At 45.3% G+C, this 12,698-nt stretch overlaps 1 long non-coding RNA gene across 2 annotated transcripts in view; it reads left to right on the forward strand.

Annotated features, from left to right (window-relative positions):
* The window catches only part of LOC110365154 (uncharacterized), a 35,612-nt gene that overhangs the window by 22,090 nt on the left and 824 nt on the right, over positions 1-12,698 (forward strand). Inside the window, exons 3-6 of one of the 2 annotated variants that reach the window (XR_002424408.2) lie at positions 1,390-1,491; positions 7,400-8,977; positions 11,006-11,102; positions 11,725-12,698. The exon at positions 11,725-12,698 is cut by the window's right edge and continues 824 nt beyond it. This is a non-coding gene — a long non-coding RNA (uncharacterized LOC110365154). The remainder of the gene's footprint in view (positions 1-1,389; positions 1,492-7,399; positions 8,978-11,005; positions 11,103-11,724) is intronic. The other variant, XR_010469620.1, reaches the window with a different exon arrangement.

A 12,698-nucleotide genomic window follows, 5' to 3' on the forward strand; every position in this document is an offset into this window, starting at 1 on the left:
ACCCATGGGACACAGTCCCTCATGAACTTCTCCAGCACAGGTCCTTTCCTTGTGGTGCAGTCCTTCCAGCCTGGGTTCCCCACGAGGCCACAGGTCCTGCCTGTGTGGGCTTCCCATGGGGTCACAGCCTCCTGTGGGCATCCACCTCCTCTGGTGCAGGGTCCTCCCTGGGCTGCAAGTGGAAATCTGTTCCACCATGGACCTCCATGGGCTGCAGGGCGACAGCGGCCTCACCATGGGCTGTACCATGGGCGGCAGGGGAATCTCTGCTCTGGCACCTGGAGAACCTCCTGCCTCTTCTTGCTCTCATATATTCTCACTCCTCTCTCCCTTCTTGACTGTGTTGTCCCAGAGGTGCTACCACTATTGCTGATGACTCAATGGGAGGTCCATTTTGCAGGTGGCTGGCATTGCCTCTGTTGGTCATGGAGAAAGCCTCTGGCATCTTCTCACAGAAGCCACACCTGTAGCCACTCTGCTGCCAAAACTTTGCCATGTAAACCAAATATAGCATGGAATTTGGCTCCCACTGTCAACATATCTAAGCACTTGCTATTGCACTTCTGATTCAGGAAGCACTATTAATATCATCCCGGTTTACAAAGAGTCACTGAGGCATGAGGAGACCAATGCCCGGGTGAGGACTGCCTGACTCCTCTATGTCTCTTACTGAAATCTGATGGGAGCTAGGTAAGAAAACACTTTTTGGGTTGTGCAGCTTAATTACTTGTCTGGGGGCAGAGGAAACATCTACAAAGAACTGAACCTATATTTCAAACTAGTACCTTCCACACCAAACCATCCCATTTACCCCTCTCATGGACGTAGAATTAACATGTTCACAAGACAAAAAAGTTGTTGTCCTTGGCAAGTACTGTTGTTCTTGGTTGAGTAGTTTCTCTGGTTTCATAATTTAATGCAAATCTAAATATGAATCCAATTATTCCTCAGCATCTTAAGAATGTGATTTTTTACTACTGTGAGTTTTGAGTTGTCACTGCTTTGAAATCTTTTAAGTTAGAATTCTTAGACATTACACGCATTTATACCTGTCACATCAAATTCTTCTGCTTGCTTTTGAAAAGAAGGAATCATTAATGTGTGGGGTTTTTTTCTCTCTCATGAGAAAATACATTTTCTCTTTCTAGAATTACATTGAAATAAAGAACAAAAATTGGATCTTCATGCTTTTTTTCCACAAATTGAACTAGTGTGCACTATTTTTCTCTCAATACTCTGTGTTGGCTTATATTTAATGCATGCCATTGTCATTTCCAAAGGTTTCATTTTGCAGGGAATTTAGATGCACATTCTTGGTCATTTGACTGTAACACATCACATTTCTACAGACCTTGGTTTACTCTCTTTTGATTTTTCTGTACTTTGCAGGTGTCCTTTTCTGCACTTGAGAATACTTCTCATTACTGCATGGATTCCAGTTTAAAATTATGTTACTTCCCAACATGAGCTGGCTTCAATTCCCTTTGAAATGTGAGTCTGTATGCAAGAGTATGAATGATGTATGACAGGTAAAACGCATTCTCCTTAGGGCTAATTCCTACTAAGAATTCAGGTGCCTATGGGTCAGGTGTTCACCCTCTGAGGGTGAAATTCAGATGGCTGCACCGTGTTGGGTACCCACAGTCCCCTCTCCAGTGTGTGCAGGAGCCCATGGCTTCAGGATGGGACCCAAAATGGTCAGTGCTCCAAGCACGCCTTAGAGAGCTGCTATGCCGAGAGCAAGGAAAGACTGAACACCACCAGGGCTGTGGGCAGGCACCTCCAGAGAGGACTTGTCAGACTGGGTGCTCAAGGACTTTTCTTTCACAGAACCAAGCAGGACTCACTCCTTTAAAACTGGACTGAGGGAAAAGATGGCCCGTGTGCCTCCCTTTCCCTTAAACAATACTTTGAATTTTCTAAATACGATAGACTAGCAATTTCTAATTGTACTGTGGGGCGCTAACCATCGTGAACATACAAAAACTTCTGCACTTTTGGCTGAAAGCAAGTACTTCTTAGGGATATGATAACATTTCTTCTAAGTATTTAACTTAACAATGCCTGATCATTTTTTTCTCTGTACATTCCTACCTAATCCTTCAAATACTGGATACAGTCTATCTGTGTTTCCTTTTCTTTCTATTTATACCACCTTTTCAGAATTTCTCAGTCATCTGTTGAAAGTGTGATCTATTATCAACACCTGTGATTTCTAAAACTAATAGGGGAACAAGTCAAGAATAGAAAGATTTTCAAATCAGTAACTTATTGTCACTTACTGTTACAGTTCCTCCAATTTCTTATCAGACAAGGTGATTCAAGAGCCATGACTCAGGGACTAACTTGTACTTTGGCAGTAAACCCTCAGCTTCTGGGTTGGACTTTTTGTTTGCTTGTTTGTTCATAGATTTGCTATATGAGGTTGGAATGATGTTGCCTGATAGGCTTTCCAGGTGCAAATCTGCAATGTTGACACATAAACAGGATGACTGCAGCAATTTCAGACCTATCAGCCTGACTCTGGGAATGTATCTGGAGAAGGTCCCTACTGAGGTCCACTTCCAAAGGGGAGCTGAGGTGCTTGTGTACATGACTGCAAAAAATTACTTCTCCTCTCAAACCTACCTCAGGAGGTGCTACAGATACATCAATCCCTGACCTGCAAGCTCTGTCTGCATGTAGAGCAGCAGGTCCATGCAGTTCCCTGTCCTGGTGCCTAGATGTTGCACCTGCCCAGGAAGGCTTTGCCCATGTTTGCCCACATCTGTTGGGAAGCACAGTCTGCTTGGTATTTCTCAGGCTAAATCCTTCTTACCTTGGCTCTTCTGGTGATGCTTCACCAATCTCCATGAAACTACTCGGAGGTCACCAAGCAGCCATATTCTCAGAGTAGTGAGCTGGGTTGACCCTGGCCAGCAGCCAAGCACCCACACAGCTGTTCACTCACTCTGCCTTCCTCAAGCAGGATGGGAGAAGAGAATAGAAAGAAAAACGTGAGAAAATTGTGGATTGAGATAAAGGTATTTTAATAGGTGAAGGAATGAGGAAAAAAAAAAAACCACAAGTGATGGAAAGGAAATCACTCACCACCTCCCACAAGCAGATCAATGCCCAAACAATCTCTGAGCAACAGCCACTTTAGAATCTCTGAACATCCTCTTTCTCTTTCGTTTCCCCGTTTCATTGTTGACATGACAATGTATGGTATGGAATATCCCTTTGGTGAGTTCAGGTCAGCTGCCCCAGCCTCTTGCCCACTGCCAGTAGCGGGGGCAGAGTGCAGAAAAGAGAAAGCCTTGATCCTGTGCAAGCACTGTTCAGCAATAGCTAAGATATCGGTGTGTTATCAACACTGGTGTAAGCACAAATAAAAAATGCAACACCATATACACTGCTAAGAAGAAACGCAGCTTCACCCAGCCAGACCCAGTCCAAGTACCTGGCCCAAGAAGGAAAAGGGGGCTGAGTCCTGCTCCCCTGGTTTGCTTCTGCACTTTATCCCCAATCTTGCCACACTATCACACAGGGCCAGCCCATGCAATCAGGAGAAGGAATTGGGCCTCCTCTGCTCAGGTGAGCATGAGAACCACCAGACCAGCAACATCCACTTGTGTCCCCAGTCCTCTAACAACCTGGGGATGTCAGATACCTGTTTTTACACCATCAGACATCTTCAGTGTGAGGCCACATCCCTGACCTGGAGCAGGCTCCCGGGGCTCATCCTGGCTCTTAGAAGATGTGCTTTCAAGTCCTATTCTGGCACAAGACAGAATTTAATTTACCACATTTACCTTAGGTAAAAGAAGCTGTTTTTCAATGTTTCTGCATCTAATGAGACATTTGATGCCATCTCTGTGTGCTAGCTCTGTTATGAAGGTACCAGATGGGTTCAGCTCCCAGGTTACCCAGGCTGGATCTGTTTCTGCACCATATCTGGGACGTGGGCACTGGGCAGCTCCTCCTGACAGCCCAGGGCTGCTCCAGCCTCACCTGGGGGTGCAGCTGGAGGTCCTGAGAAATTTAAAAACCAGTATTTGTGTGCCTCAGTGTGACACTGAGCAGTGGTTTTCAGACTCATGGATGTGAACAGACGCAGAGTTGCAGCTGGTAGCTCCCTCAGCTGACTTGGTCTGTGATGCCACTTCTCCCTCCCTAGTGCCGTGGCACATCACCTGTGTGCCACGCAAGAGCTCCTTCAGAAAACACCTGAAAAAACAGCGGTTGGTTTATCTCTGTTCTCTCTTTAAATAAACACTGTGATGTCCAGTCTCTAAGCAGCTAGTGCCCTAAAAATACGTGTTCATCTGTGTGCTCTATTAAAGCCAATAAGCAAAACAGGGAAGTTTTCAACTTGAAATGAAATGCATGGTTATAATTGCCTTAGTTCTTTTCTGGATCTCTTGGTGCTTCAGAATGTATCTGAGCATCCTGTATTCACAAGGAAAACAAAGGCAATCCATACCTACCTTAATTGTTGCCAACAGTTGTTTGATCTGACTATCATTGAATAAAAACTCAAATAAAAATAATAATGTCAGGAAATCAGCTCTGTTGTTTACGATATCTTCTGTTAGAGCTATAATGAGGTAGACAGGTGAGGAGGACGTCTGAAGTTGTAGGTATTTCATACACTATCAAATTTCAAGATAGAGTCAGATCCGTCCACATAAATATTTATATTAGAGAGACAAAGCTGTAGCAAATTCTCGGCTGATGTGAAGCGTTTTCAGCTGATGTGAATTTTTATGGCTTGTGTTTTTCAGTGGGGCTGTGACAATTCACATCAGCAGAGGAGCTCCTACTCTATAATTAGTCAAATCCTTGCAACAGGAACTGCTGTCACCTTCCCATCAACTCTGTTCTCCGCACACGGTTGCTATTTAACCAGTCACAAAAATGACGCTTATCAGAGCATCTGAACAGTGCACCGAACAAAAGAATATCTGGAACTCAGGCTTGCTGTCAGACAGGCAGAGCCACAGACAACAACAGCATTAATTCAGGATCTTTAGTTATATTAGAAGATCAAAGATCAGCAGATCAAAGGAGACGGTTTCTTTCGCAGGATGCCAGATGTAGGAGTTGGACTTAAGTTGCTCCTGAGCCATCGCCTCTGGGTCATGGCAAGAGGGGCAGTGCGGGAGGGAGGCAGCTGAGCTTGTCCATGGGGAAGAGGAGAGAGTACGGTCATCTGCTTCTGCTTGCAGCCCTGGTCATGCCTGTACACAGCAGGGTCTGTGAAATTGGCTTTTACCCTGAGTGGTACATTTGGCACAGTTGTCTGTTAATACAGACAAAATCACAGAAGGATTAGTGGGGTGACCAGGTCTTGGACAAATGCCCTCTATCACATTTTTCCTGGGGCAGCAAGAGGAAAGGACAAGCTTTCCTGGCCTCACTATGATGTGGGAGAGCTTGGCTTGATCTGCATGGCTCTGAGCGGTGCAGCAGCAGCAGGTTCCCTGATAAGCTGGAAGCCCTGTCCTGTCCACTGCAGGCTGGTGAAAAAAATAGGCCAAAAAGGAGTTTTTCTGAGGGTTGCACAGCCCCAGAAAATGTCCAGGCCATGCCAGAGCTCAGCTGGAGGATAGTGCCTACAGTATTAGAGAAAGACATGGGCAAGACAAGTAATTAGAAACTAGAAACCAAACAAATCATGACATTTCACTGCATAAAGTGAACATAAAGCCTACTCCCAATGCACATGCATCCCTCATTATTCAAGTGAAACCAGGGTCTCAACACAGGCCAAGGAGTGGTCTTTACTGGGGACAACCCTCCAGCTCATGTCCGAAATCACAAACCCACATCTGGGCTCCAGCAGTGCCTGTAGCTGCTGCACTGGAGTTTCCCTGCTTTGGGGCCATCCATACCAAGAGCATGGCTGGGCACTGTGGACAGGAGCTGCGCTCTGCAGGACATCCCTTAGCTTGGCTTCTGGTGTGAGCTTGCTGGGGCTGTGGTCTGCCATTGCTGGTGCCCTGATGGACCTTTCAGGCAAGGACTGCAGTGCCCTGCCCCAGCATTTCCCCACTGATCTGTGTCGTGTGGACTTAGTGCAGCCCTGTGCAGCCCTTACACAGACCAGGGTTTTAGCTGCCACCTCGCTATCCTCACCAGGCCCCAGGGAAGGCTGTTTCTTCAGGAGGTGAGTGCTATTTCAAAGAGATCTTGCCCTTCAGGAAAATCACCAGAGTGGGTGTTTTGTCTCCAGGAGTGACTTTTCCCGAGGCTTTCACCGCAGTGCTGCCAGTGTGTGCTCCCACGCCAGCCCGCTCTCTGCAACAACCGAGGCTGATGCTTTTTTTGGCAGCTTATACAGAATTTGATTGCTTTTGCTCTGGACCATGACTGTATATTTCTACTTCTGGCCTGGAGGATTTGCAGAGTCAGGGCAACCCCTGGGACACTCTGTCCTAAGATATGTCTATGTACGACATCCATCTCCTCCACGAGGATTGTGCCCTTGCCACCTCTCCAGTTAAACGCATGGACCATGAAAAGAAAGGAACCACAAGGTGCCTTCATGCACTAGTGAAGATCACAGAAGTATTATTCGAGCACCAGAAACTTCTTAAAAACAGAATAAAGGCAGCAGGATAGGAAATATCCACCTTGGCATGGCAGCACTGTGAAGAGGGATGTCTTTCTGATTCCACTGCCTCACAACATTTCTGCAACTGGCAAACAGGTGTTACCTTACCCTTGAGTGAACAACATTTGGTTTATCAAACAGTAGTTGGAGAGGTAAATTGCTTTCTGACTACAGCTTTATACAACCTCTTTCCTGCATGATTTGATTGTGGAAGCTCCAGCAAAATGTGAATGTGATTTCCAGACTGTTCTTAGAAAGGAGATTTGTATGTGTGTGAAGGATGTGGGTGTGTTTGTTTATACATTTGAATATATATATTTACTTATTTTCTTTTATGTATGTTATGTCTACAAAGAGAGAGAAGGACAACAATAGGGGTGGAGACTGACTTTCATCAGCCCTGTCCATGCAGCGAGCTGTGTCCTCACTCCCCTCCAGCTGCCTCCATGCCCACGTGAAGTGCTGCTGCAGCCTCCTCCTTGCTGGTGGGATGCAAATGTCTTAGCAGCCACCACTCCTCTGCCACCACCCCTCCATGTACCCTTGGACATGCTGTGCAGTTCCACACAACCTGGGCAGCAGATGGAGCCTGCCCAGGGATCTCCTCTGTCAGCGCAATGGATGTGCAGACTGAATCAGGGCAGACGTGGGGCTTGGGTACCCTGCTGGGTACACTCTTGGGCATGGCTGTAACAGGTTGTGGCAGCTCCTGATCAGTGTCTGGGGGACAGAATAAAGACCCTCATGGGTCATGGCCACAATGGCTGTGCCTCTGGTCTAAAACATGCCTCTTCCGTGCAGGGTCCACCAGGCTGAGATGGGGATACATGGATCATCACAGGCTGTCCTCAATGACAGGGAACTTCCAGGAGTTCCTCTGGCTTCAAAAGCTCCACCCCATCTGTCTAGAGTGGTCTGCTGTTGGACACCATCAAGGACCCTGCCCTGCTGGGCAGCTATCTGAGACACTGCCAGAACACACTGTGTAAGTGGGGTTCTCACAAGCTGGAGAGACCACCAGGACATGGACAGACCATGGTGCCTGGGTACCTGGGAGGCTGGGAGCCCATTTTGTGGCCACACACTGAATGAAGACTGATGTGTAGAGCAATGTGGGAGAGAATGGGGGATGGCTATGACGGCTGTGGCTGGCTGCACCACCAGGCTGACCAGCAGTTTGGCCGGAACGCCTACCAGTGAGAAAGACTTAGGACTGTCAGATTTAACCAAGGTTTTTGGCAGCCCCAGGCTATAAGATCCTCGGTTTGAAGGTCTGCAAGGCAGGGTTAAGCTGCAATGCATGGTGACAGGAGCTGGAATGGGGTCCTGGGCTGTGGGCAAGGGCAGATGCGAAAGGATGAGCCTGTGGTGCCTTCCCACTATCTGCCACCTCAGAGGTGTTTGTGGTTCTGCCCTCCTGCATCAGATAATGTTTGTCACATCTTTAAAAGTCCATACTTTTTTTACTTGACCTGATTACTTCAGGCTTGCCACATAGGGTGTGAGTTGTGCTGCTTCTCAAGACTCAGCAGCGCCTTGTCTGAGCTTTGGATGAGAGCTCAGTTCATCAGATGCCTGGTGCTTCAGGTGCCCTTAATTACTGACCTGTCAGTCTCCAACGATATTTGAAGAACCGGTACAGCAATCAATTCAATACTAAATAATTAAAGGAAGGTGATAGGATTAGTGTTGCATAACCTGAATTTATGAAAGATATTACATTCTCATTTTAAAAACAATGTTCAATTAGTTTGAGAATTTTGGCTGATAAACATGGTGTTACTGTAGCAATACTCTTAGCCTTGTGTAATTAAGCTTGCTTAATCTTAAATGGTATTCTGACTGAGATAAAAAGTAAGACAAAGTTGACAATGTATCATTGTCTTTTTCAGGAGAGATTCAGAAGAAAACAATTTTTATTGACAATGTTGGAGGAATTAGTAAAAAAAAAAAAAAAAAACCTGGCACAAGCAAATAATGCATATTTCAGTTAGGTAAAATACAGTATAACTAGGAACAAAAAATGCCAATCACATTTGCCTAATAAGGTGTTCTGTTGTGCAGAGCAGTAATTCTGGAAGAGATTAGGGCTCATTGATAGATAATCTGTAGTAATGAAATTGCAACATGGTGTTGGGACCTTCAAGGCCAACGCTGTTCTAGAATGTAGTCCCCAGCTTGTCATAGAGCAGGAGCTCAGTGAGGTTTGTTGCCTCCACAGTTGACAAGGGTGCAGCTGGCATATGGTGTCCAGTTCTGGAGTTCACACTCCAAAAGTGTTGTAAAAAACTCAGAGAAAGTTCAGCTCAGACCAATACTGTGTGAAGGCCTGAAGAACCTCCCACAGGAGACACAAAGTCTACTGATCTTCTCGAAACGGTCTGTAAGACTCTGCCAAAGAGCTTTGATGTTACAGATAAAGATACAACAGTCTTCTTCATTTAGAGTTGATAGATAAGTTTAAGTGAGAAATATGATGTTATTTTTGTTAATGAGGCTGATGGTTGTCATAGATTCACCACTCCAGGAGAAGTTTACAGCCAGTGTTTCTCTGAAGGATATCCTCTGATCTAACTCTAGTTACTGTGACTGAATCAAGGACTAATTTGGGGGAATTAGGTAAGGACTCAAATTATCTCAGTTGCTCTTCCTGGCCTCATGGTTAGAGGCAAGCACACAGCTCAGCCCTATGTAAATCTGAAAATCAAAGTTTGAGTTCAGTATCTTTTCATGCCTTGCTCTACAATATTCAGCATCTTGGCAAACGATGGGAAGAACAAAATTTATGCTAGTGACTGCAGGGCAGCCAGTACAGTCCTCTTTCCCTTTGGGGAGATCCAGTGCTTGTGGTAACTGCTGTGTCCAAAATGCTGGCTCTGTGGCTCTCAGTATGCACCCGAGCAGCAGAACAGACTTTTATGGCATATTTAAGACATATCAGATATAAACTACAGAATTCAATTCCTTATTTACCTTTATGAATCCTAATCTCGAAGCCTATGTGGCCAACTTGCAGTGTGAATCATGACTGGTAAGTTTGCATGGAACCACCTGAGTGAATACCCACCTTACTGTGCTGTGAGGCATTGATGAAGGGATGCGTGGAAACTTCACTCCTGATCCTCCTCCTCCAGGGCCTCAAGCTGGCATCTCCACTCACTCAGGGGAACTCTGCCAACTCTGACTCTCTGGTGGAAAGCAGGACAGGACACCAGATCTAGCAATCAGCGACAAGGCCTAGGGCTAGCTGACAAATCTGGGTACATGGGCCAAGCTCATTGCCCCAGCACATCTCACTGGCTACTCGTGCAGTCCCCATCGCCAGTAGACAATGAATGCCCATGCTTTTACTTCATCCCTTCTCAATGTGTGTTGTACGATGCTCCCATCTGATTGCATTAAGTGCGAAAGTTCTAATCTCTGATGATTCTCATGGCTTAGGAGTGGCTTTAAGGCAAACTTTGCGATCATCACCTACTGCAACCTTGGGTTGCCAAATCACTGACAATGTCTGTTGATACTTGCAGCCTTGCATTTAACAGTTTACTTGGTAGACTGTAAACAAACATTTCTCAAAGAGATGGTGTGCAGCTCTGCACAGCACACACAGACGGTCTGACTGCATTACTGTGTCCTTCTCATGAGTCCCTGAAACTTCAGCACCACTGAAATTTAAAATGATGCTCTGATTATGTGTGCGCACATAGATACCCATACACATATAAGGAGAGGTGTAGATACAAAATATATATGTGTATTGAGTTTGTATGGCAAGGTCTTGCTAGTTGGGGGATATAGGAGCATCTTCTGTGAGAACATGCCAGAAGCTTCCCCCATGTGTCCCCATGCCAGCCAGCTGCAAGACGGACCTACAGCTGTTCAAGGCTGAGCCATCAGTGACAGTGGTAGTGCCTCTTAGTAAACATAGTTAAGAAAGGAGAGAGAAGTGAGAACATGTGAAAGAAACAGCTCTGCAGACACCAAGGCCAGTGACAAAGGAAGGGGAGAAGGGCAGGAGGTGCGCCAGGCACTGCCGGAGCAGAGATTCCCCTGCAGCCCCTGGTGCAGGCCATGGTGAGGGGAAGAGTGTGAGGAGGAAGGAGCAGCAGAGACAACGTGTGATGAACTGACCACAAACCACGTTCCCCATCCCCTGTACCACTCAGGATAGGGAGGCAGAGAAATAAGGAATGAAGTTGAGCCTGAGAAGAAGGGAGGGGTGGGAGGAAGGTGCTTCTAAGATTTTGTTTTATTTCTCATTATCCTACTCTGACATGATTGGTAATAAATTAAATTAACTTTTTCCCAAGTCAAGTCTGTTTCTTTTGTCCATGAGTGGGATTGTTGAAGGATCTCCCTGTCCTCATCTCAACCCACAACCTTCTACTTTTCTTCTCCCTTGTCCAGCTGAGAAAAGGGAGTGACAGAGCACCTCTGGCGGGCACCTGGCATCCAGCCAGGGTCAGCTCACCACAATATACCACAGACTACATATATATAACATGTAAGTATTGTAATTATGAAGCAGTACATTGTATTTATATATGTATGCACACATGTATATATGTATGTGTGTCTGTTTGGAGAGAGTGAGTTTGTATGAGTGTACAGCCACTGCACACATGCCTATCACTTGTTCTTAGCACCTTCAGCCTGGTGTGAATCCAGAGCTGATAAAGGGCACTCAGCCGATAGCTCAGGCACAGAAGCTTCTCATTCTGCCCAGTTCAATGCTGTCAGCAGCCCCGTGAGCTGCTGGATCTGGTCCTTTTGACGCACAACAGTTTAGCCCGGATGTACCCATTTCTGGTGTGATAAGATACTGAGGTTGGATGAGACTGAAAACTAACCTTGGGGCTAGATTTGCACAAGTAGTCCAGATATAGGAGCTTTCTCCTCTGCTAGGACTGCCCCTGAAAGCACTTCAAACTCACTTTTTCCTTTAAATTTTTCTTTTGTGAAGACTAAGGTCTTGAAGATGTTTTAGAATGAGGCGCAAAAACTAAAAATCTGCCACTCTGTGTGACTGAGTTTAACAAAATTCTCTGTTTTGATTTGGAATACTAATTTAAAAGCAAGCAGCCAAGAGTGCAAGACACTTCTGATTATTCTGTACTGTGTTACAGGCAAGAAGGTTCAGGAATGAGAACAACAAACCAGATGTCATCACTATTACTCGAAACTCTTCTTTCAAACGTCTCAGATGTTAGGAGTCTAGACCAGTGAGAAATTATAGCTGCTTCTACAGGCTTCTTCTTTATTCTTTCATTAGGACTGTATATTCAAATAAGCAATGTCTCTTTTCTCTCCTTTCCCAGCTCAGACCATTAGAGCTTTGACAATATATATGTTCATTCAATTTCTGGGTTTAGATTTCATTACTGCTTTTAGTAAGGTGGAAAAGTTATTTTTGCAGTGCAAGTCTATGAAATCCTAGAGTTATTCCTCCGAGGCCTTTTACCCCATGTTTGGAAAAAAAAAAATCAGCTATTAGATGTGAACTGCTTCAGCAACATGGCTTGGTTTATTAACTAGATGATAGCAATAAAGTTGGCAAAGCATTACTTGACAAATTAAAAATTCTCTACTGTCTCATTCTCCACACTGCAGCAAACATCAGATCCAGCCTTGGAAGCAGCATTAAAAATCAGGTCTTTAGTGGACATCTGATGCTTTATTTTGTATATTACACCACACTACATATTATGTCTTCAAATCACTTTTTGACTTGTATAAACAAGGAAAAACAAGGCATAGATAACTGCATGTGTAAAAAGGCACCTGAGATGGTTTTGTAAGTCTTCCTTGACTGATCTTAAGAGACTTGTGTAGTACAAGCTATTTTTAACTGTCTCTTACTGTGTAAGCACCGAGAAGTAAGTGTCTTCTCTGCAAGACCCGTGCTTGCTGCGTAGGTGCACCTGCTGGGGTTGTCCTTTTGTCAGGCAGGCACAAGGAAGGGATACAGAGATATTTTTAATCTTTGTACATAAATATTTTCCCCTTCTAATCATGAAGGACAGCGTTTTGGGACAAGGACTACGTCACCCAGTGAGTCAGGAGAACTGCCCGTAGGACAGTTTATTGTTTCCAGCCAGCA

Source organism: Columba livia, chromosome 1, assembly GCF_036013475.1.
Source record: "Columba livia isolate bColLiv1 breed racing homer chromosome 1, bColLiv1.pat.W.v2, whole genome shotgun sequence".
Classification (NCBI taxonomy): domain Eukaryota; kingdom Metazoa; phylum Chordata; class Aves; order Columbiformes; family Columbidae; genus Columba; species Columba livia.